At 40.8% G+C, this 22,706-nt stretch overlaps 1 protein-coding gene and 1 non-coding gene across 21 annotated transcripts in view; both read left to right on the plus strand.

Moving 5' to 3' along the window:
* The window catches only part of ZMYM4 (zinc finger MYM-type containing 4), a 168,079-nt gene that overhangs the window by 20,501 nt on the left and 124,872 nt on the right, over positions 1-22,706 (plus strand). The window lies entirely within an intron of this gene.
* LOC114111011 (U6 spliceosomal RNA) lies at positions 2,807-2,913 on the plus strand. Its single transcript, XR_003587141.2, has one exon. It is a non-coding gene; the product is annotated as a U6 spliceosomal RNA (small nuclear RNA).

A 22,706-nucleotide genomic window follows, 5' to 3' on the forward strand; every position in this document is an offset into this window, starting at 1 on the left:
CCTTTTCCTGTTAAAAGTGAGGCTACACTGGCTGGATGAAGCACAAGCTGGAATCAAGATTGCTGGGAGAAACGTCAACAACCTCAGATACGCAGACGACACCACCCTCATGGCAGAAAGCAAAGAAGAACTAAGGAGCCTCTTGATGAAAGTACAAGAGGAGAGTGAAAAAATTGGCTTAAAACTCAACATTCAGAAAACTAAGATCATGGCCTCTGATCCCATCACTTCATGTGAATAGATGGGGAAACAATGGAAACAGTGAGAGAATACTTTTGGGGGTTCCAAAATCACTGCAGATGGTGACTGCAACCATGAAATTAAAAAACACTTGCTTGTTGGAAGAAAAGCTATGACTAACCTAGACAGCATATTAAAAAGCAGAGACATTACTTTGTCAGCAAAGGTCTGTCTAGTCAAGGCTATGGTTTTTCCGGTGGTCGTGTATGGATGTGAGAGTTGGCCTATAAAGAAAGCTGAGCGCTGAAGAATTGATGCTTTTGAGCTGTGGTGTTGAAGAAGATTCTTGAGAGTCCCTTGGACTATGAGGAGATCCAACCAGTTCATCCTAAAGGAAATTAGTGCTGAATATTCATTGGAAGGAGTGATGTTCAAGCTGAAACTCCAATACTTTGGCCACCTGATGCAAAGAACTGACTCACTGGAAAAGACCCTGATGCTGAGAAAGATTGAATGCAGGCGGAGAAGGGGATGACAGAGGATGAGATGGTTGGATGGCATCACTGACGCGATAGACATGAGTTTGAGAAAGCTCCGGGAGTTGGTGATGGACAAGGGAGGCCTGGTGTGCTGCAGTCCATGGCGTCACAAAGAATCAGACATGACTGAGCGACTGAACTGAAACTGGCTAAACTGAGTGGGAGATGCTGGGACCAGTGAGGGTTTCAGGTTTCTTTCTGAGACAAGAAAAATATTCTAAAATTGACTGTAGTCATGGTTATTAAGTCTGAGTATACTAATGCTCATTGGGTTGCGTACTTTAGATGTGTAATGTGAATTATATGGCATCTCATTGAAGTTGTTATAGAAAAAGATTTAAAGCGAACAGCCTTATATGTAACTTTTTACAAGTTTTTTTTTTTTTTTAGTTTTTATTTTTGGTTGTGATGGGTCTTTGTTGTTGCTCACAGGTTTTCTCTAGTTGCGACAGGTGGGGTCTGCTCTTCATTGTGGTGCACTGCTTTCTCACTGAGGTGGCTTCTCTTGTTTCGGAGAACGGGCTCTCAGCGCATGGACTTCAGTAGTTGTGGAATCTTTCTAGACCAGGGATCGAACCTGTGTTCCCTGCATCGGCAGGCAGGCTCATATCCACTGTACCACCAGGGAAGTCTGATTGTGTGTAATTTTTGTCTGTAACTCTAGAAGTGAAACTACTGATTGAAGGCAAGTGAAAAATATATTTACGGTTTATTGAGGTATTCTATTACTTTACTAGCATGTGAGATGAGTGCAATTGTACGGTAGTTTGAGCATTCTTTGGCATTGCCTTTCTTTGGGATTGGAATGAAAACTGACCTTTTCCAGTCCTATGGCCACTGCTGAGTTTTCCAAATTTGCTGGCATATTGAGTGCAGCACTTTCACAGCATCATCTTTTAGGATTTGAAATAGCTCAACTGGAATTCCATCACCTCCACCAGCTTTGTTAGTAGTGATGGTTTCTAAGGCCCACTTGACTTCACATTCCAGGATGCCTGGCTCTAGGTGAGTGATCACACCATCATAATTATCTGGGTCATGAAGATCTTTTTTGTACAGTTCTTCTGTGTATTCTTGCCACCTCTTCTTAATATCTTCTGCTTCTGTTAGGTCCATACCATTTCTGTCCTTTATCGAGCCCCTCTTTGCATAAAATGTTCCCTTGGTATCTCTAATTTTCCTGAAGAGATCTCTCATCTTTCCCATTCTGTTGTTTTCCTCTTATTTCTTTGCATTGATCACTGAGGAAGGTTTTCTTATCTCTCCTTGCTATTCTTTGGAACTCTGCATTCAGATGCTTATATCTTTCCTTTTCTCCTTTGCTTTTCACTTCTCTTCCATTCACAGCTATTTGTAAGGCCTCCCCAGACAGCCATTTTGCTTTTTTGGATTTCTTTTCCATAGGGATGGTATTGATCCCTATCTCCTATACAGTGTCACAAACCTCAGTCCATAATTCATCAGGCACTCTATCTATCAGATCTAGTCCCTTAAATCTATTTCTCGCTTCCACTGTATAGTCATAAGGGATTTGATTTAGGTCATACTGTAAAGTAATGCTCAAAATTCTCCAAGGCAGGCTTCAGCAGTACGTGAACTGTGAACTTCCTGATGTTCAAGCTGGTCTTAGAAAAGGCAGAGGAACCAGAGATCAAATTGCCAACATCCACTGGATCATGGAAAAAGCAAGAGAGTTCCAGAAAAACATCTATTTCTGCTTTATTGACTATGCCAAAGCCTTTGACTGTGTGGATCACAATCAACTGTGGAAAATTCTGAAAGAGATGGGGATACTAGACTACCTGACCTGCCTCTTGAGAAACCTATATACAGGTCAGGAAGGAACAGTTAGAACTGGACATGGAACAATAGACTGGTTCCAAATAGGAAAAGGAGTATGTCAAGGCTGTATATTGTCACCCTGCTTCTTTAACTTCTATGCAGAGTACATCATGAGAAACGCTGGGCTGGAAGACACAAAAGCTGGAATCAAGATTGCCGGGAGAAATATCAATAACCTCAGATATGCAGATGACGCCACCCTTATGGCAGAAAGTGAAAAGCCTCTTGATGAAAATGAAAGTGGAGTGCTTGCTTCAGCAGCACATGTACTAAAATTGGAACGATACAGAGAAGATTAGCATGGCCCCTGCGCAAGGATGACACGCAAATTCGTGAAGCATTCCATGTTTTTATCCAGGACATGGAAACAACCTAGATGTCCATCAGCAGATGAATGGATAAGAAAGCTGTGGTACATATACACAATGGAGTATTACTCAGCCATTAAAAAGAATACAGTTGAATCAGTTCTAATGAGATGGATGAAACTGGAGCCGATTGTACAGAGTGAAGTAAGCCAGAAAGAAAGACACCAATACAGTATACTAACACATGTATATGGAATTTAGAAAGATGGAAATGATGACCCTGTATGCGAGACAGCAAAAGAGACACAGATGTGTAGAACGGACTTTTGGACCCTGAGGGAGAGGGAGAGGGTGGGAAGATTTGGGAGAATGGCATTGAAACATGTATACTATCCTGTAAGAAACGAATCGCCAGTCTATGTTCGATACAGGATACAGGATGCTTGGGGCTGGTGCACGGGGATAATCCAGAGAGATGATATGGGGTGGGAGGTGGGAGGGGGGGTTCATGATTGGGAACTCATACACCCGTGGCGGACTCTTGTCAGTGTATGGCAAAACCAATACAGTATTGTATCACCACAGATGGTGACTGCAGCCATGAAATTAAAAGACGCTTACTCCTTGGAAGAAAAGTTATGACCAACCTAGATAGTATATTCAAAAGCAGGGACATTACTTTGCCGACTAAGGTTCGTCTAGTCAAGACTATGGTTTTTCCTGTGGTCATGTATGGATGTGAGAGTTGGACTGTGAAGAAGGCTGAGCGCTGAAAAATTGATGCTTTTGAACTGTGGTGTTGGAGAAGACTCTTGAGAGTCCCTTGGACTACAAGGAGATCCAGCCAGTCCATTCTGAAGGAGATCAACCCTGGGATTTCTTTGGAGGGAATGATGCTGAAGCTGAAACTCCAGTACTTTGGCCACCTCATGCAAAGAGTTGACTCATTGGAAAAGACTGATGCTGGGAGGGATTGGGGGCAGTAGGAGAAAGGGACAACAGAGGATGAGGTGGCTGGATGGCATCACAGACTCGATGGACATGAGTCTGAGTGACCTCTGGGAGATGGTGATGAACAGGGAGGCCTGGTGTGCTGCGATTCATGGGGTCACAAAGAGTCGGACACGACTGAGCGACTGAACTGAACTGAAAGTAAAATTAAAAAAAGAAAAAAAAAAGAAAGTGAAAGTGGAGAGTGAAAAAGTTGGCTTAAAGCTCAACATTCAGAAAACGAAGATCATGGCATCTTGTCCCATCACTTCATGGGAAATAGGTGGGGAAACAGTGGAAACATTGTCAGAGTTTATTTTGGGGGGCTCCAAAATCACTGCAGATGGTGACTGCAGCCATGAAATTAAAAGACGGTTACTCCTTGGAAGGAAAGTTATGACCAACCTAGATAGCATGTTGAAAAGCAGAGACATGACTTTGCCAACAAAGGTCCATCCTGTCAAGGTTATGGTTTTTCCAGTAGTCATGTATGGACGTGAGAGTTGGACTGTGAAGAAAGCTGAGTGCCAAAGAATTGATGCATTTGAACTGTGGTGTTGGAGCAGACTCTTGAGAGTCCCTTGGATTGCAAGGAGATCCAACCAGTCCATTCTGAAGGAAATCAGCCCTGGGATTTCTTTGGAAGGAATGATGCTAAAGCTGAAATTCCAGTACTCTGGCTACCTCATGCAAAGAGTTGACTCATTGGAAAAGACTCTGATGCTGGGAGGGACTGGGGGCAGGAGAAGGGGACAACAGAGGATGAGATGGTTGGATGGTATCACTGACTGACTTATGGACGTGAGTCTGAGTGAACTCCAGGAGTTGGTGATGGACAGGGAGTCCTGGCATACTGCAGTTCATGGGGTCGCAAAGAGTTGGACACAACTGAGCGACTGAACTGACTGAACTGAGGTATTCTATATAGAGTAACATTTATTCTTTTTACTGTACAGTACATTCTGTAACTTACTGAACTATCAACAGAGTCAAGATCCAGAACAATTCCATCAACCCCCAAATTCCTCATGTCCCTTACAGCCAGCCTTTCCCCTCCCTCTACCCTGATCTGTTTTCTGTTCTGCAATTCTGCATTTTCAGAAAATCATGTAACATCATACAATATGCAGCCTTATGAATTTTGTTTTTCACTTAGCATAATGCATTTGAAATTTATCCATATTGTTGCATGAGTCAGCAGTTCCTTTTTATTGATGACTAACATTCCTTTTTGTGGATGTACCAAAATCTGTCAACTTGCCAGTTGAAAAACAGTTGTATTGTTTCTAGTGTTTGGTGATTATGGGTAAAGTCATGATAAATATTTGCCTATAAGTGTTTTTTATTTGGCTGCCCTGGGTCTTTGTTGTGCTGTGTGGGCTTCTGTTTGTGTAGTGCGGGCTTCTTGTGTTGTGGAGCTCAGGCTCTAGAGTGCGTGGAGTTAATTGTACCATGCATGTGAGATCTTAGTTCTTCAACCATGTCCCCTAATTGGAAGATGGATTCTTAACCACTGGAGAACCAGGAAAGTCCCTGCCTATAGATTTTTTTTTTCCTAAGCACTGTATTATTGCAGGGATATACTATAACACTTAGCTTTTTCAAAAAAATGTAAAGCAAAGTATACAAATGGGGAAAAACCCTTTTTTTCCCAGAAGGAATTAATGAGGAAAAAGCTTGTTATGTTGAGTGTAATTTCTTTATACTTGTTCATAATGAACCATGAATTTGAGGCAGTTTATAAAAAGATGTATGGGGAGAAAAGATTAAAAGAAATAAAAACCATAGTACGAAAATGTAGATAATTCTAATGTGATTGATGAGAGAATACGATTAGGTATGTATGTGCCATTATTAAGTGGAGCAGACATTATTGAATCTGCTAAAAAACCAGTATCTTCTAGCACTGATTCTAAAAGTAATTTCAGATGTGAATCTTCAGTAGGAGACACTGAGTAAAGGAACAATAACATTTCCTTTTCAATAGGAAACAACAGTCTGACCTTCTTGCTTATAGGTTTTTGTATACACATACATTTTCATTTCCTTTGGGTAAATAGGTGTGGGATTGCTGGGTCATACAGTGTTTTCTTATGTTGCGTTTTAAGAGTTGTTTTTGTATTTTGGATGCAAATCTTTTACTTGATATGTGTTTTGCAAATATTTTTTCCTAGTCTGTGGCTCAACTTCATATTCTTAAGTATTTTTCAAAGAGTAGAAATTGAGATTGAAGTGGGTGAATACACACACAGACACAAATTTAATTTTTTGAATAAGGACGTAGATCGTGTCAAAGGACCCAAGAGAACACATCATGATGTATTTTTTTTGTTGTTGTTGTTTCAAAAAAAGCAACTTGTTATTGAATTATAGTTGATTTACAGTGGTGTGTTCGTTTCAGGTGTATGGCAGATTGACTCAGTTATACATGTATTTATCTATTTTTTCATATTTCTTTTCCACTATAGTTAATTACAAGATATTGAACATAGTTTCACGTGTCATACAATAAGTCTTAGTTGTTTATTTAATATAGAGAAGTGTGTCTCTGTTAATCCCACTTTCCTAATTTATCATTCCTCCCTTTTCCTCTTTGGTAACCATAAACTTGTTTTCTGTCTGTGAGTCTATTTCTGTTTTGTAAATAAGTTCATCTGTATCATCTTTTCAGATTGTAAGTTTCTAGATCATTCATATTGCTGTAGATGACATTATTTCATTCTGTTTTATGGCTGAGTAATATTCTTCCATGTGTTTTTATATACACGCGCACACACATACACACACAGGCGCACATGCGCACATCGCATCTGGTTTCTGCATTCATCTGCCAGTGGACATTTAGGTTAATTCCCTGTTTATGTCAAAGAGTGTTCTGCCTGAGTCTTCCTCTAGAAGTTTATAGCATCCCGTCTTACGTTTAGGTCTTGAATCCATTTTGAGTTTATTTTGTGTATCGTGTTAGGGAGTGTTCTGATTTCACTCTTTCACGTGTAGCTGTCCAGTTTTCCCAGCATTACTTGTTGAAGAGGCTGTCTCTTCTCCACAGTACATTCCTGCCTCCTCTGTCATAGATTGGTCGGACGTAAGCATATGAGTATACTTCTGGGCCTTCTGTCCTCTTCCATTGATCTAGTGTCTGGTTTGGTAATTTGAGTTTGATTACTGTAGCTTTGTAATATAGCCTGAATTAGTCTGATTCCTTCAGCTTTATTCTTCATTCTCAAGATTGTTATGGCTATTCAGGATCTTTTGTGTTTCTATACAGAGTTTAAAATTATTTGTTCTAGTTCTCTGAAAAATGCCATGGTAGTTTGATAGGGATTGCATTGAATCTGTAGATTGCCTTGGGTAGCTTGGTTATTTTTAACAGTATTGATTTTTTCCATCCAAGAACACAGTATATCTTTCCATTTGTGTTGACTTCAATGTCTCTCATCAGTGTCTTACAGTTTTTGGAGTACAAGCTTTTTGCCTCGTGAGGTAGATTTATTCCTAGGTATTTTATTGTTTTTGATGCAGTGGTAAGCAGAATTGTTTCTTTATGTTTTTGATAATTTATTGTTAGTGTGTAGAAATGTAAAAGGCTTCTGTATGTTAATTTTGTATTTGGTAACTTTACCAAATTCATGGATGAGTTCTAGTAGTTTTTTGATGGCATCTCTAGGATTTTCTGTCTATACTATGCTGTTACCTGCAGACATTGATAGTTGTAGTTCTTCCTTCCCATTTGGATTCCTTTATTTTTCTTTTCTGAGTGCTGTGGCTAGGACTTTCCAAACTGTTGAATAACGGTGGTGAAAGTGTCCTTCCTTGTCTTGTTTCTGGTCTTGGAAGGAATGCTTTGAACTTTCCATTGTTGAGTGTAATGTTGGCCATAGGTTTGTTATATGTCACCTTTATTATATTGAGATATGTTCCCTCTGTGCCTGCTTTCTAGAGAGTTATTTTCAGTGGATATTGAGTTCTATCAGATGCCTTTTCTGCATCTATTGAGATGATCTTATGGTTTTTATTCTTTAGTTTGTTAATATGATGTATCATATTGATCTTTGGATATTGAAAAATCCTTGCTTTCCTGGGATAAATCACACTTTATCATGATGTACGATCCTTTTAATGTATTTTTGGATTTGGTTTGCTAGTATTTTGTTGAGGACTTTTGCATCTGCTGTTCGTCAGTGTAAGTTCAGTTCAGTTGCTCAGTTGTGTCTGGCTCTTTGCGAACCCATGGACTGAAGGATGCTGGGTTTCTCTGCCCGTCACCAGCTCCCAGAGCTTGCTCAAACTCATGTCTATTGAGTCAGTGATGATATCCAACCATCTCATCCTCTGTTGTCCCCTTCTCCTCCTGCCTTCAATCTTTCCCAGCATCAGGGTCTTTTCTAATGAGTCAGTTCTTTGCATCAGGTGGCCAAAGTACTGGAGTTTCAGTCATCATCATTCCTTCCAATGAATATCAGGGCTGATTTTATTTTAAGATTGACTGGTTTGATCTCCTTGCAGGCCAAAGGACTCTGAAGAGTCTTCTCCAACACCACAGTTCAAAAGCATCAATTCTTTGGTGCTCAGCTTTCTTAAGAGTCCACTCTCACATCCATACATGACTGAAAAAACATACACATACATACTGAAAAAACCGTGACTTTGACTATATGGACCTTTGTTGGCAAAGTAATGTCTCTGCTTTTTAATATGCTATCTAGGTTGGTCATAGCTTTTCCTCCAAGGAGCAAGTATCTTTTAATTTCATGGCTGCAGTTACCATCTGCAGTGATTCGGGAGCCCAAAGAAAGTCTGTCACTGTTTCCATTGTTTCCCCATCTGTTTGCCATGAAGTGATGGGACTGGATGCCGTGAACTTCGTTTTTTGAATATCAGGTTTTAAGCCAGCTTTTTTCCTCTCTTTGACTTTCATCAAGAGGCCCTTTAGTTCTTCTTCGCTTTCTGCCATGAGGTTGGTATCATCTGCATATGTGAGGTTATTGATACTTCTCCCAGCAATCTTGATTCGAGCTTGAGCTTCATCCAACCTGGCATTTCTCATGATGTACTCTGCATATAAATTAAATAAGCGGGGTGACAGCATACAGCCTTGACGTACAATTTTCCCAATCTGGAACCAGTCCATTGTTCCATGTCCGGTTTTAACTGTTGCTTCTTGACCTGCATGCAGATTTCTCAGGAGGCAGGTAAGGTGGTCTAGTATTCTCATCTCTTGAAGAGCTTTCTCAGTTTGTTGTGATCCACACAGTCAAAGGCTTTGGCATAGTCAGTAAAGCAGAAGTTGATGTTTTTCTGGAACTCTCTTGCTTTTTCTATGATCCAGTGGATGTTGGCAACATGATCTCTGGTTCCTTTGCCTTTTCTAAATCCAGCTTGAACATCTGGAAGTTCTCGGTTGAACCCTAGCTTGGAGATTAGAATCAGTGATATTGGCCTGTAATATTTTTTGTGTGTGATATCTTTGCCTGCTGTTGGCAGAGGTGTTCCTTCCTCTGCAATAAAAAGCAGTAGAGAAGATAAATGAAATTAAAAGCTAGTTCTTCGAAATGGTAGACAAAGTTGATAAACAGTTACCCAGACTCATCAAGAAAAAAAGGGAGAGAGCTCGAATCAGTAAAATCAGATGAAAAAGGTGAAGTTAGAACAGACTCCACAGAAATACAAAGGGTCCTAAGAGACTACTGTGAACAGCAGTACGCCAGTAAAGTGGACAGCTTAGAAAAGGTAGAAAAGGTGGACAGATTCTTAGAAAGATACAAGCTCCTGAGACTGAAACAGGAAGAAACAGAAAATATGAACAAACCAGTTATCAGTACTGAAACTGATTCAGTAATTAAAACAAACAAGTCCAGGATCAGATGGCTTCACCAGTGAATTCTACTAAACATTTAGGGAAGAGTTAACATCTGTTCTTCTCAAAGTCTTTCAAAAAATTGCAGAGGAAGGAACATTTCTGAAGTCATTTTATGAGGCTGCCATCACCCTTATACTCAAAGCAGACACATTCATCACACCAAAAAAACAAAATTCCAGACTAATATCACTGATGAGCATAGATGCAAAATAGTCCTCAACAAAATACTTGCAAACTGAATCCAACAATATATTTGAGAGATCATATACACTGATCAAGTGGGATTTTTCTCATGGATATAAGTATTTTTCAATATCCAGAAATCAATCAATGTAATATACCACATTAACAAATTGAAGAATAAAAACCATGGTGTATTTTTCAGAATCCCCTGAAGGAATTCACCCTCCTCCCCTCTTTACAATACACAAATAGTCATCCAGTTTCTGTCTGTCCCAGACCTTTTGAAGTAGAATATGGGGGAGAAAGTGGAAGATTGCAGAATAGGAACCATTGGCAGTGGAATTTGCCCCTGGTCCTTAGCAGTAACAACAGTTTGTGTTTCCTTATGGATAAAATGGAAAGAAAGACAGTCTAACTCTGTTAGTAGGTTTCAGTAGGTTAGTGCACATGAAGTACATTAGGTGGTGATTTCTAAAAGCAAAGGGAAAGAGTAAGAGCAAAGATCTTATCATGGAAGGCTTTCAAATCATTGCCAGAAACTAGTAGTGAATATTACTCTTTTCCTTTCCATTTCTGTGTGGTGCTTGAATTATTTAAGAAGCAAATGTTTGTTTTAGTTTTTCTCTGGTTCAGTCCATTTATTTTCCTGAAATTGATTATGATGTTTTCAGAAGTTCTTGAATTCCAATATAACATAGTAAATTTTTTGCTTTTTTATATGCTCTTCATATGAGTTTTGATGAATTTATGTCAAAGTTGAAATGCTCCACTAAAGATACTTTAAAAAAGCTATGCATGTTTACTGACTTTCAGTTATTCTTCATGTTTGATGTTCTAACATACGTATTGGAGAAGTAAATACTTTTCTTACTGTAATTTTTATATATGAAAAATAATTTCACTTTAATTGAAAGAATATTCAACCATGATAAAAAGGAAAAAAGGATCCTCTGCCTATTACCAAAAGAAGATGTGCTTTGTTTTGTTGCCATTTGTTGGATGAAAGGAATAACGAAAGGCCCCCAAATAGTTATTTTTCAGTTCAGTTCATTTCGGTGGCTCAGTCGTGTCCGACTCTTTGCGACCCTGTGGACTGCAGCACGCCAGGCTTTGCTGTCCATCACCAACTCCCGGAGCCTGTTCAAGCTCATGTCCATCAAGTCCTCCAACCATCTCATCCTCTGTCGTCCCCTTCTCCTCCTGCCTTCAGTCTTTCCCAGCATCAGGGTCTTTCCATTGAGTCACTTCTTCGCATCAGGTGGCCAAAGTATTGGAGTTTCAGCTTCTGCATCAGCCCTTCCAATGAATATTCAGGACTGGTTTCCTTCAGGATGGATGGTTGGCTCTCCTTGTAGTCCAAGGGACTCTCAAAAGTCTTTTCCAACACCGCAGATCAAAAGCATTAATTCTTTGGCACTCAGTTTTCTTTATAGTCCAACTCTCACATCCGTACATGACCACTGGAAAAACCATAGCTTTGCCTAGACAGACCTTTGTTGGCAAAGTAATGTCTCTGCTTTTTAATATGCTGCTGAGGTTGGTCATCGCTTTTCTTCCAATGAGCAAGCATCTTTTAATTTCATTGCTGCAGTCACAATCTGCTGTGATTTTAGAGCCAAAATAGTAAAGTCTCACTGTTTCCATTGTTTCCCCATCTATTTGCCATGAAGTGATGGGACCAGATGCCATGATCTTAGTTTTCTGAATGTTGAGTTTTAAGCCAACTTTTTCACTCTCCTCTTTCACTTTCATTAAGAGGCTATTTAGTTCTTATTTGCTTTGTACCATAAGGGTGGTGTCATCTACATATCTGAGGTTATTGATATTTCTCCCACAGTCTTGATTCCAGCTTGGGCTTCTCCCAGCCCAGCGTTTCTCATGATGTACTCTGCATATAAGATAAATAAGCAAGGTGACAGTATACACCCTTGACATACTCCTTTCCCGATCTGCAACCAGTCAATTGTTCCATGTTGGGTTCTAACTGTTACTTCTTGACCTGCATACAGATTTCTCAGGAGGCAGTAAGGTGGTCTGGTATTCCCATCTCTTTAAGAATTTTCCACAGATTGTTGTGACCCACACAGTCAAAGGCTTTGGCGTAATTAGTGAAGCAGAAGTAGATGTTTTTCTGGAACTCTCTTGCTTTTTTGATGATCCAGTGGATGTTGGCAATTTGATCTCTGGTTCCTCTGCCTTTCTAAATCCAGCTTGAACATCTGGAAGTTCATGGTTCACGTACTGTTGAAGCCTGGCTTGGAGAATTTTGAGCATTACTTTTCTAGTGTATGAAATGAGTGCATTTGTGTGGTAGTTTGAGCATTCTTTGGCATTGCCTTTCTTTGGGATGGGAATGATAAGAAACCTTTTCCAGTCCTGTGGCCACTGTTGAGTTTTCCAAATTTGCTGCCATATTGAGTGCAGCACTTTGACGGTATCATCTTTTAGGATATGAAATTGCTCAACTGGAATTCCTTCACCTCCACTAGTTTTTATTTGTAGTGATGTTTCCTAAGGCCCATTTGACTTCACACACCAGGATGCCTGGTTCTAGGTGAGTAATCATGCCATCCTGGTTATCTGGGTCATGAAGATATATTATTGTGTAGTTCTTCTGTGTATTCTTGCTACCTTGTCTTAATATCTTCTGCTTCTGTTAGGTCCATACCATTTCTGTCCTTTATTGAGCCCATCTTTGGATGAAATATTCCCTTGGTATCTCTAATTTTCTTGACGAGATCTCTAGTCTCTCTTGTTTTCCTGTATTTCTTTGCATTGATCGCTGAGGAAGGTTTTCTTATCTCTCCTTGCTGTTGTTTGGAACTCTGCATTCAGATGAGTATATCTTTCCTTTTCTCCTTTGCCTTTTGTGTCTTGTCTTTTCTCACTATTTGTAAGGCCTCCTCAGACAACCATTTTGTCTTTGCATTTTTTTCTCTTGGGGATGTTCTTGATCACTGCCTCCGGTACAAATAGTTTGTTAAAAGAAAAAAATGGCTTGTGTAGTGTGAGTGTTAAAAGAAAAAATGGCTTGTTTAGTGTGAGTGTTAAAAGAAAAAACGGCTTGTTTAGTGTGAGGAATACAACTTTTAAGAGATTTCTACTTGATTATTACTTTGCTTAACCTTTGTTATGAAAATTTTCGAACATAAATGTGAGTAGATAAACTAATGCTCATGTATTCATCATTCATCTTTTTAAAGATTCATCAGCTTTTTGCCTTATTTTTCATGTATTCCTCCCACATTTCCTTCCCTATAATTTACATGTGTGTAAATGTGTGTGTGTATATATATATATATATATAAAGTAGTTGGTTACACTGGGTCTTAGTTGCAGCACACAGGATCTTTGATCTTCATTGTGGGCATGTGGAATCGAATTATCCAACCAGGGATCAAACCTGGGCCTCCTGCATTCAGAGCACGAAGTCTTGGCCACTGGACCACCAGGGAAGCCCCTCCCTGTCATGTTTTAAAGCAAATCCTGGACATACTTCTTTTTACCTATTAATACATAAAATATGTATCTCTGAAAGATGAGTCTCTTTTTTACAGAAAATAAGCCATAAATACCATTATTGCACTTAACAAAATCGTTAGTAATTTTTCAGTTTCACTTAATACCCGGTTCAACTGTTGAAACTGTTTCAGAAAGTTAGTAGCTAAAATAAGATTTGTGTGTTGCTAAAACAAAGTCTGTGGGTTGTTGTGTCTTTTCAGCCTCTTCATCAGTAAATCTTTTCTCAGTTAAAAAAAAGCCATTTATTTTTAGAAGATACTGTTTGATTTGTTCTACGGCATTTCCTACATTCTGTGTTTTGCTGGTTATATCCTGGTGTCATTGAACACATTCCTCCATCCCTTATGTTCCTTGTAAGCTGTTAGAAGTATGATTAGATTCAGGCTTAATTTTTTTTTTTTTGCAAAGACTTCTTCATAGGTGGTACTGTGTTCTTTCTGTGACACCAGTAATGGTAGCACTTCACTATTCATGATGTTCATCCTAGGTCAGGTGATACCAGCCTAATCCAGATATTAAAAAGTTCTCCTTCAGTTTTGACCTAATGGTTTTATCATTCATTGATTAGTTCTTGATTCACTATTCAATTAGTAGTTATAAAATGATAGTTTCCTGATTCTTTTATTTCTGTAGTATCTGTTAACTGTAATAGTTCCTTGTCAGTTAACTCTCTTGTTTTCTTATTGCTTTGAAATATTGTTAATGCAGGAAAGACAAGATAAATGCTTGATTCTTTTTTTTGTCATTAAAAAAAATAAGTTGATACCCTCACAGGCTCTACAGATGACAAGTAAAGGTTGTTTTTTGGGTGGGTGGGGGAATGAGGGAGCTATCCTGGTAAGTCATCAAAAATGGATTTCTGTATTGTTTATTGTACTGTATTATACTTCATGGCAAATAGATGGGGGAACAATGGAAACATTGATGGACTTTGTTTCTTTGGGCTCCAGAGTCACTGAAGATGGTGACTGCAGCCATGAAATTAATAGACACCTGCTCGTTGGAAGAAAAACTATGACAGACCTAGACCGTGTTATTAAAAAACAGAAACATTACTTTGCCAACAAAGGTCCATATAGTCAAAGCTGTAAAGCTATGGTTTTTCCAGTATTTATGTATGGATGTGTGAGTTGGACCATAAAGAAGGCTGAGCTCTGAAGAATTGATACTTTTGAATTGTGGTGTTGGAGAAAACTCTTTGAGAGTCCCTTGGACAGCAAGGAGATCAAACTAGTCAATCCTGTAAGAAATTAGCCCTGAATATTCATTGGAAGGACTGATGCTGAAGCTGAAGCTCTAATACTTTGGCCACCTGATGTGAAGAACTGACTCATTAGAAAAGACACTGATGCTGGGAAAGATTGAAGGCAGGCGGAGAAGGGGACGACAGAGGTTGAGATGGTTGGATGGTATCACTGACTCAACAGACATGAGTTTGGGCAAGCGCTGGGAGTTGGTGATGGACAGGGAAGCCTGGCATGTGGCAGTCCATGGGGTTACAAAGAGTTGGACACGATTGGGCGACTGAAATGAACTGAGAAGAGCTGGCGTACGTCAGTTGTACCATCTTTGGTCAGTAAAATCCTCAGTTAGCCCTTGAGTCATTCTGTCATGATTTCAGTAGTCTTTGGTAATTTACTTGCTTTTTGATGCAACATGAAGCACCTTGATGCTGGGAATGATTTAAGGCAAAAGGAGAGGAGAATAGCAGAGAATGAGAGGATGAGATGGTTAGATAGCGTTATCGACTCAATGGACATGAGTTTGAGCTAAGTCTGGGAGATGGTAAAGAACAGGGAAGCTTGGCATGGAAGGAGTCAGACATGACTTTGTAGATGAACAATGAAGCAGCATCGTGTTGAAATCAACCATTTCTGCCTGGAGTCCTGATCCCTCTTAGTGGGAAATAGTATTTAGAGAACATAACACTTGATAATCCTTTTTTTCGACTGTGCTTGCGAGATGTTAGTTCTCTGACCACAGGTTGAACCCATGCCTTTGGCAGTGAAAGTGTGGAGTCCTAACCACTGGGCTCCCAGGGAATTCCTAGAACTTTTTAAAGTTATATCATCTTAGTTTGTAGATTTAGGAGAGTTCTCTGAAGTTTCTACTGAGTGTGGGAATCTCTGTCCTAAGCATTTTGCACATTCATGGTTGGACTCCTTTGGAGACCATTTAAAAAGGTTAGGTGATAAAGATTCTCTTGTTCAATATGAGCTCTACTTGATGTTGCTCATAAGAAATCTAAAAAATTTTAAAATAAAACTGTATATAAAGCATATGCAGTAAAATCAGAATTTTAATATTAAAGGAAAACTACGTAAAAAATGATTATCTGCCACAGATTTCTGACTTTATTCATAACAAATATAATTCACTTTGAGAATGTAATTGCCATGAATTTTTATGTATCAAAAAGCCTTAAGTATATGAAACAAGAATTTAAATGGTTTAGAGGCTTATAATTTAGAGGTTTGTAGTTTAATTGAACCTGGTACAGAATGGGGAGACATTGCCTTCTTTTTACACTCTCATGGAACGTTTACAGAAATCAATCATAATTTATACTTTGAAGAAGATTGCAAATTTTAAAACCTTAAAATTTAGAGATTGCATTCTTCGACTGTAATGCATTAAAACTGAGATGAGTAGAGTGTCAATTAAAACAGTCCAACTGTTTGGAAATTTTTAAACTTTTAAACAACTCTTGGGTTAAATAAGTTATAACTAACTTCAGTTGTTTAGAGAGTATAATAATGGTGTTATATGTTAATTACACCTTAGTAACAAAAAGAATATAGCAATGAGAACATGCCATATCACAGCTGGGGATATGAGCAGAGCAATACTGCAAAGATGGAGAAGGCAATGGCACCCCACTCCAGTACTCTTGCCTGGGAAATCCCATGGACAGAGGAGCCTCGTAGGCTACAGTCCATGGGGTCGCTAAAAGTCAGATGCGACTGAGTGACTTCACTTTCCCTTTTCACTTTCATGCATTGGAGAAGGAAATGGCAACCCACTCCAGTGTTCTTGCCTGGAGAATCCCAGGGACAGAGGAGCCTGGAGGGCTTCTGTCTATGGGGTCATGCAGAGTTGGACACGACTGACATGACTTAGCAGCAGCAGCAGCATACTGTAAAGAAAATATTTAGAGCAGTTCCTTGGCAATCCAGTAGTTAGGAGTTTGTGATCTCACTGCCAAGGGCCCACGTTCAGTCCCTGATTGGGGAACTAGGATCCTATAAGCCACAAGATGGGGCCAAAAAAAAAGAAAAAAAGGAGTGGGCAGTCCTACCTACTGGACTGCCAGGGAAGTCCCTGTAACCACTGTGCTTTAATGACTCTTGGAAAAAATAGAGTAATATATCATGTTCCTGGATGGGAAAACTCAATGTTATTAAAATGGGACACAGTATGCTGTAGTGGAAGGGGCATTACAGGTTTAAACAGGGGCATCTAAGCAAAAATCTGAAGTAAATGAGGAACCCATACAGATCTCTGAGAGGAAGAACATTATGGGAGAGGGAAAGTGAACGAGGGCAGTCGCTCTGAGGCAGAGGAGTACTGCGCGTGTTTTATGAACATCAGACAGGCAGTTGGAGGTGAGAGAGCTAGGTGGCGAACAGTCAGGGAAGAGATCAGGGAGAGAACTGTCTAGATCATGTAGGGTCTTTTAAGCCCAGGTAATTCTTTGTTGGGGTGGCTGTTGCATACATTGTTGATGTGTTGCAGCATCCTTGACCTGTGCCCACTAGGTGTCAGTTGAACTCCGTAGTTGTGATAACCAAAAATGCCTCCAGACACTGCCACATTTTCTAGATTTGGGAAGGGAAATTGCCCCTGATTGAAAACCACTCCTTTACTAAGTGGCTGTGCATCTATCTGGGGGGAGGCTTGAAGGAAGATTTATGGTTGTGTTAGGGGCTTCCCAGGTGGCTCAGCGGTAAAGAATCCACCTGCCAAGCAGGACACATGGATTTGATCCCTGGGTTGGGAAGATCCCGTGGATTAGGAAATGGCAACCCACTCGAGTATTCATGCTGGGGAAATCCCATGGACAGAGGAGCCTGCTGGGGCTTTAGTCAGTGGGGTTGCAAAGAGTTGGATATGACTTAGCCACTAAACCACCACCACCACCACTTGTGGTAATGGTGCCGAGTCCTTCCTCAAGAGAACCAAATCTCCCCACAATTAAGAGGCAGTGGGGGACTTCCCTAGTTTTCCAGTGGTTAAGGATCCGTCTTACAATGCAAGGGATACCAGTTCAACCCCTGGTCTGGGAAGATCCCACCTGTGTTGGAGCAATTAAGCCTGTGTGCCACAACGACTGAGCTTGTGCTTTGGAGTCTGTGAGCCACAGGTTCTGAGCCCATGTGCTGCAGCTACTGAAGCCCCATGCCCTAGAGCCCGCACTCCACGAGAGAGAGTGTGTGTTCAGTTGCGTCCAACTCTGTGAGACCCTGTGGACTGTAGCCTGCCGGGCTCCTCTTTCCGTGGAATTTTTCCGGGCAAGAATACTGGAGGGATTTGCCATTTCCTAATCCAGAGGATATTCCCAACCCAGGGATTGAGCCTGCATCTCTTGTGTCTCTACATTGGCAGGTGGATTCTTTAGCACTGTGCCATCCGGGAAGCCACAATAAGAGAAGCTGCCAGGTTGAGAAGGCACAGTGAAGAGTAGCTCCTGCTCTTCACAACTGGAGAAAGCTTGCCTGCAGCAACAGAGCCCCACTGTAGCCAAAAATCAATCAATAAGTCTTAATAAAAAAGAGCCAATGAGTCTGTTAACTAACTTAGTCTGGAAACTGGACGCATGTCCTTAACTTCCACTCTGATGCCTTAAGTCAGTTTCTGGCCACCAGATTTAGACATTTTTCTGGTAGGTAGATTACACTGCCAGTGTATTTCAATGCTAGAATCATTGTGACCAGTTAGCCACTGCCAGGCTCCTGCAGGCCAGGCACTCTGATTACTGGTGCCTCACTGCTGCCCTTCTCTTGGGGTTGAGTGCTGCCACGTGGCCTTTGCTGCCTGGGGCCCCATCTCAGTGGGCTGGCTTCCATATCTGACTTCCAAAGGAGAGCCGCCACGCAGCTTCTCCAGGTGCTGAGCTCCTCTCACTGGTGTGGTGTCCTCTGGGCCTCCTCAGAGAGTGTAGTTGGGTAATAGGTGTGTAGGTTGCAGAGGATAAATGCATGATGTTCCTGTCTCCCTGAGCCTTTGGATTTCCTCTCCTACATAATGCCAGTGGAACTTTGATATCTCAGTCTCTTTAAACTTTATTACATCTTCATTGTTAGTGTAGTTTTGATTTGTATTTCCCTAATGATTATCAGCTGTTGTTGAGTATAAGTTTAAACCAACAACTAAGCCAGTAGAGCCACCTCCAGCTGCACAGCTAGCACATTACATTCTGAATCTGTAGTCATCTCAGTCATTTTAATGAATTATATAATCTCCTTGGTCTGATACCTATAGCATCTATTTTCACACAGTCCCAGGTTTTTGCCTTTATATGTTAGCAAAGTCTTGGCATTTTGGACATGTAATTTCTTCCCTGTTGGGTCATAGTGTGTATGTGTCTTACTGTAACCAACTTGTGGGTCAAGTGACAACAGGGTTGGTTGTGGTTGATCTTGAAGAGAAATAACATCTTCTTGCAAGTCATTTCTGTCACATAAGGATGTCACAGATATTCAAGAAAAGGAAGGCTGTTCTTACATACAGGATGGTAAGTTATTCTACTAGAGGTTTGAAATTTGTCTTTTTCATTCTGGTTCAATCACATGTTCCCATTCCAGGTTTAAGGATCCATTCTTTTCCTAGTCATTGCCCTTACTTTCACATTAGAATTGGTTTGACTGTGAACTTATGTGATAATTGTAGTTCAGCTGTTTGCACAGTTATATTTTGCATTTTATTTTTAGCAATACCAAGCTAGGAAAGTGAAAGTCACTCAGTTGTGTCTGACTCTTTGGGACCCCATGGACCACACAGTCCATGGAATTCTCCAGGCCAGAGTTGTGGGGTGGGTAGCCTTTCCCTTCTCCAGGGGATCTTCCCAACCCAGATATCAGACCCATGTCTCTCAACTTGAATGCGGATTCTTTACCAGCTGAGCCATCAGGGAAGCCCTTCAGCCTATGGTTATAAGAATTAAGACTTTTTAAAAAATACCATCATGAAAGTGCTCTGTTTCTCAGACTATGGTTTGATTTGAGAGTTTATGGACCTGAACTTGTTATTCTGTAACTGCTGAAGAGCACTTGGAGAATCCATCTCATAAATCTGTTACATGAGATGGATCTAACTCATCATTACTGCCTTAACAGTTAACTACAACAACTCTAATGGCACTGTGTGCCAGGGATTACTAGCCTCCACAATCAAGCCAGTCTCTGGATCTCATCTTTGTGGATCTGTCTACGGTGAACACTGCCATTACCTTCCCTGTATTAGTCAGAGATCAGAAACCAAAAAGTAAGTTGAATAGGAAAAGTTTAGTGTAGAGAATTATTAACCAGTAGCAGAGAATTAACTCTTAAGGGCAAAAGAGAATATTAAAGTTTACAGACTAGCAGGTAACAGGAGCAGCCACTCGCTGCAGGACTGAGGCAAAGTAGCAGCGATGGAAAAATTTGAAGATGCCTTCAGGGCTGAGATTCAGATTTTGGAGAGGGTTGTGTGCTGCTAGATGCTAAAGAAATTTTAGGTGCTGCAGATTTTTGCTGGCAGGGAGGAAGCATTCCTCGGGTGCTGACAGAAGTCGCTAGAAAACCAATTCCTGAACCTGAGAAGAAGCCGCCTGGAGTATTGGCGTAATTCTCTGGGAAACCTGCTCCCTGGAGTACTGCTGAAACGTGCTCACTATGCTACCCTCTAGGGAGCTGACCAGATCTGATAGGAAACTGCCTGCAGGGGTGTGTGTGTGTCTGAGCAGGAAACCACCAGTGGAGTGGTGTGTGTGTGTCGCTGAGCCTGGCGGGGAGTTGGCACCTGGGGAGAGGGCCATCAACTGTCTCATGGACCACTGGCCTCCACTGGAGCAAGCAGAGCACAGTGCAATGAGAAGAGGACCCGTTCTTTCCAGAGTATTCTTTTGGTGCCATCTGTTGTCAAAAGTTAACACTGCCAGGTGACAAAGGAGAAGTATTTATAGATAACAAAAACAAGGCAGAGAAAATCAGATTTGAAGTTGAAAGACAGTATGTATATAGTTGGTAACTCAGATATTTACATTTCTTGTGCTCTTCATTCCTTTGAAAGTGAAAGTGAAGTCACTCATTTGTGTCTGACTCTTTGGGACCCCATGGACTGTAGCCTGCCAGGTGCCTCCACCCATGGGATTTTCCAGGCAAGAATACTGGAGCGGGTTGCCATTTCCTTCTCCAGGGGATCTTCTCGACCCAGGGATCAAACCTGGGTCTCCCGCAATGCAGGTAGACTCTTTACCATCTGAGCCACCAGGGAAGCCCTCATTTCTTTGGGTTTACCTTGATTTCCACGTGGTGTAATTTTTCTTCTTTCTGAAAAGTGAAAGTGAAAGTCACTCAGTCATGTCTGACTCTTTGTGACCACATGAACTATACAGTCCAAGAAATTCTCCAGGCCAGAATACTGGAGTGGGTAGCCTTTGCCTTCTCCAGGGGATCTTGACAATCCAGAGATCGAATCCAGGTCTCCCGCATTGCAAGTGGATTCTCTAGCAGCTGAGCCACCAGGGAAACCCAAGAAGACTGTAGTGGGTAGCCTATCCCTTTTCCAGAGGATCTTTTGGACCCAGGAATCAAACCAGAGTCTCCTGCATTGCCGGCGAATTCTTTACCAGCTGAACTATCAGGAAAGCCTTCTTTGTGTAGGACATGCCATCTTTAATATTCTTGCTGTACTGGTCTGGTGGAGATGAATTCTTTAGCGTTTGTATATCTGAAAAGCTCTGTTTTGCCTTAAAAAATAGTGGCGAAATATACATAAAATGTACCATCTTACGTATTTTTAAGTGTACAGGTCAGCAGTGTTAAATACATTTAAAATGTTGTACAACCATTATCCATCTTCATAGCTCCTTTCATCTTGTAAAACTGAAACTATATCCAATAAACTGATTTTCTTCTCTCCTAACCCCAACCCTTGGCAACTATCATTCCACTTTCTGTCTCTAATTAGTTTACTTAGTATAACGTGTTAAGGTTTCATATGTGTTGTTACCATGTGTCAAAATTTCCTTTCTTCTAATGGGTGAGTAATACTCCATTATATGTAAACACCATGTTTTGCTTATTTATCTGTCTGTGGTTACTTGGGTTGCTCTCATGCTTTAGCCTTTGAAATGTTACTACGAACGTGGGTATACAAGTATCTCTTCAAGACCTTGCTTTCAGTTCTTTTGAGTATATACTCAGAAGTGGAATTGCTGGATCACTTGGTAATTCTATTTTTATTTTTTGAGGCACCAGTATAGTGTTTTTCATAACAGTTGTACAGTTTTTCAGTTCAGTTCAGTTCAGTCGCTCAGTCATGTCCGACTCTTTGAGACCCCATGAATCGCAGCACGCCAGGCCTCCCTGTCCATCACCAACTCCTGGAGTTCACTCAAACTCATGTCCATTGAGTCGGTGATGCCATCCAGCCATCTCATCCTCTGTTGTCCCCTTCTCCTTCTGCCCCCAATCCCTCCCAGCATCAGAGTCTTTTCCAATGAGTCAACTCTTTGCATGAGGTGGCCAAAGTATTAGAGTTTCAGCTTTAGCATCATTCCTTCCAAAGAAATCCCAGGGCTGATAGCCTTCAGAATGGACTGGTTGGATCTCCTTGCAGTCCAAGGGACTCTCAAGAGTCTTCTTCAACACCACAGTTCAAAAGCATCAGTTCTTCGGCGCTCAGCCTTCTTCACAGTCCAACTCTCACATCCATACACGACCACTGGAAAAACCATAGCCTTGACTAGATGGACCTTTGTTGGCAAAGTAATGTCTCTGCTTTTTAATATGCTGTCTAGGTTGGTCATAACTTCCCTTCCAAGGAGTAAGCGTTTTTTAGTTTCATGGCTGCAGTCATCATTTTTACATTTCCACAATTTCAATTTCTCCACATCTTTGACTACACCTGTCTTCTGTTTTTTTGATAAGAAAGAAAGTGAAGTTGCTCAGTCGTGTCCGACTCTTTGCGACCCCATGCTGCCAGGCTTCTCCATCCATGGGATTTTCCAGGCAAGAATACTGGAGTGGTTTGCGATTTCCTTCCTAATGAGCTTGAGGTCATATCTCATTGTAGTTTTGA

This window comes from Ovis aries, chromosome 1 (genome assembly GCF_016772045.2).
Source record: "Ovis aries strain OAR_USU_Benz2616 breed Rambouillet chromosome 1, ARS-UI_Ramb_v3.0, whole genome shotgun sequence".
NCBI lineage: Eukaryota > Metazoa > Chordata > Mammalia > Artiodactyla > Bovidae > Ovis > Ovis aries.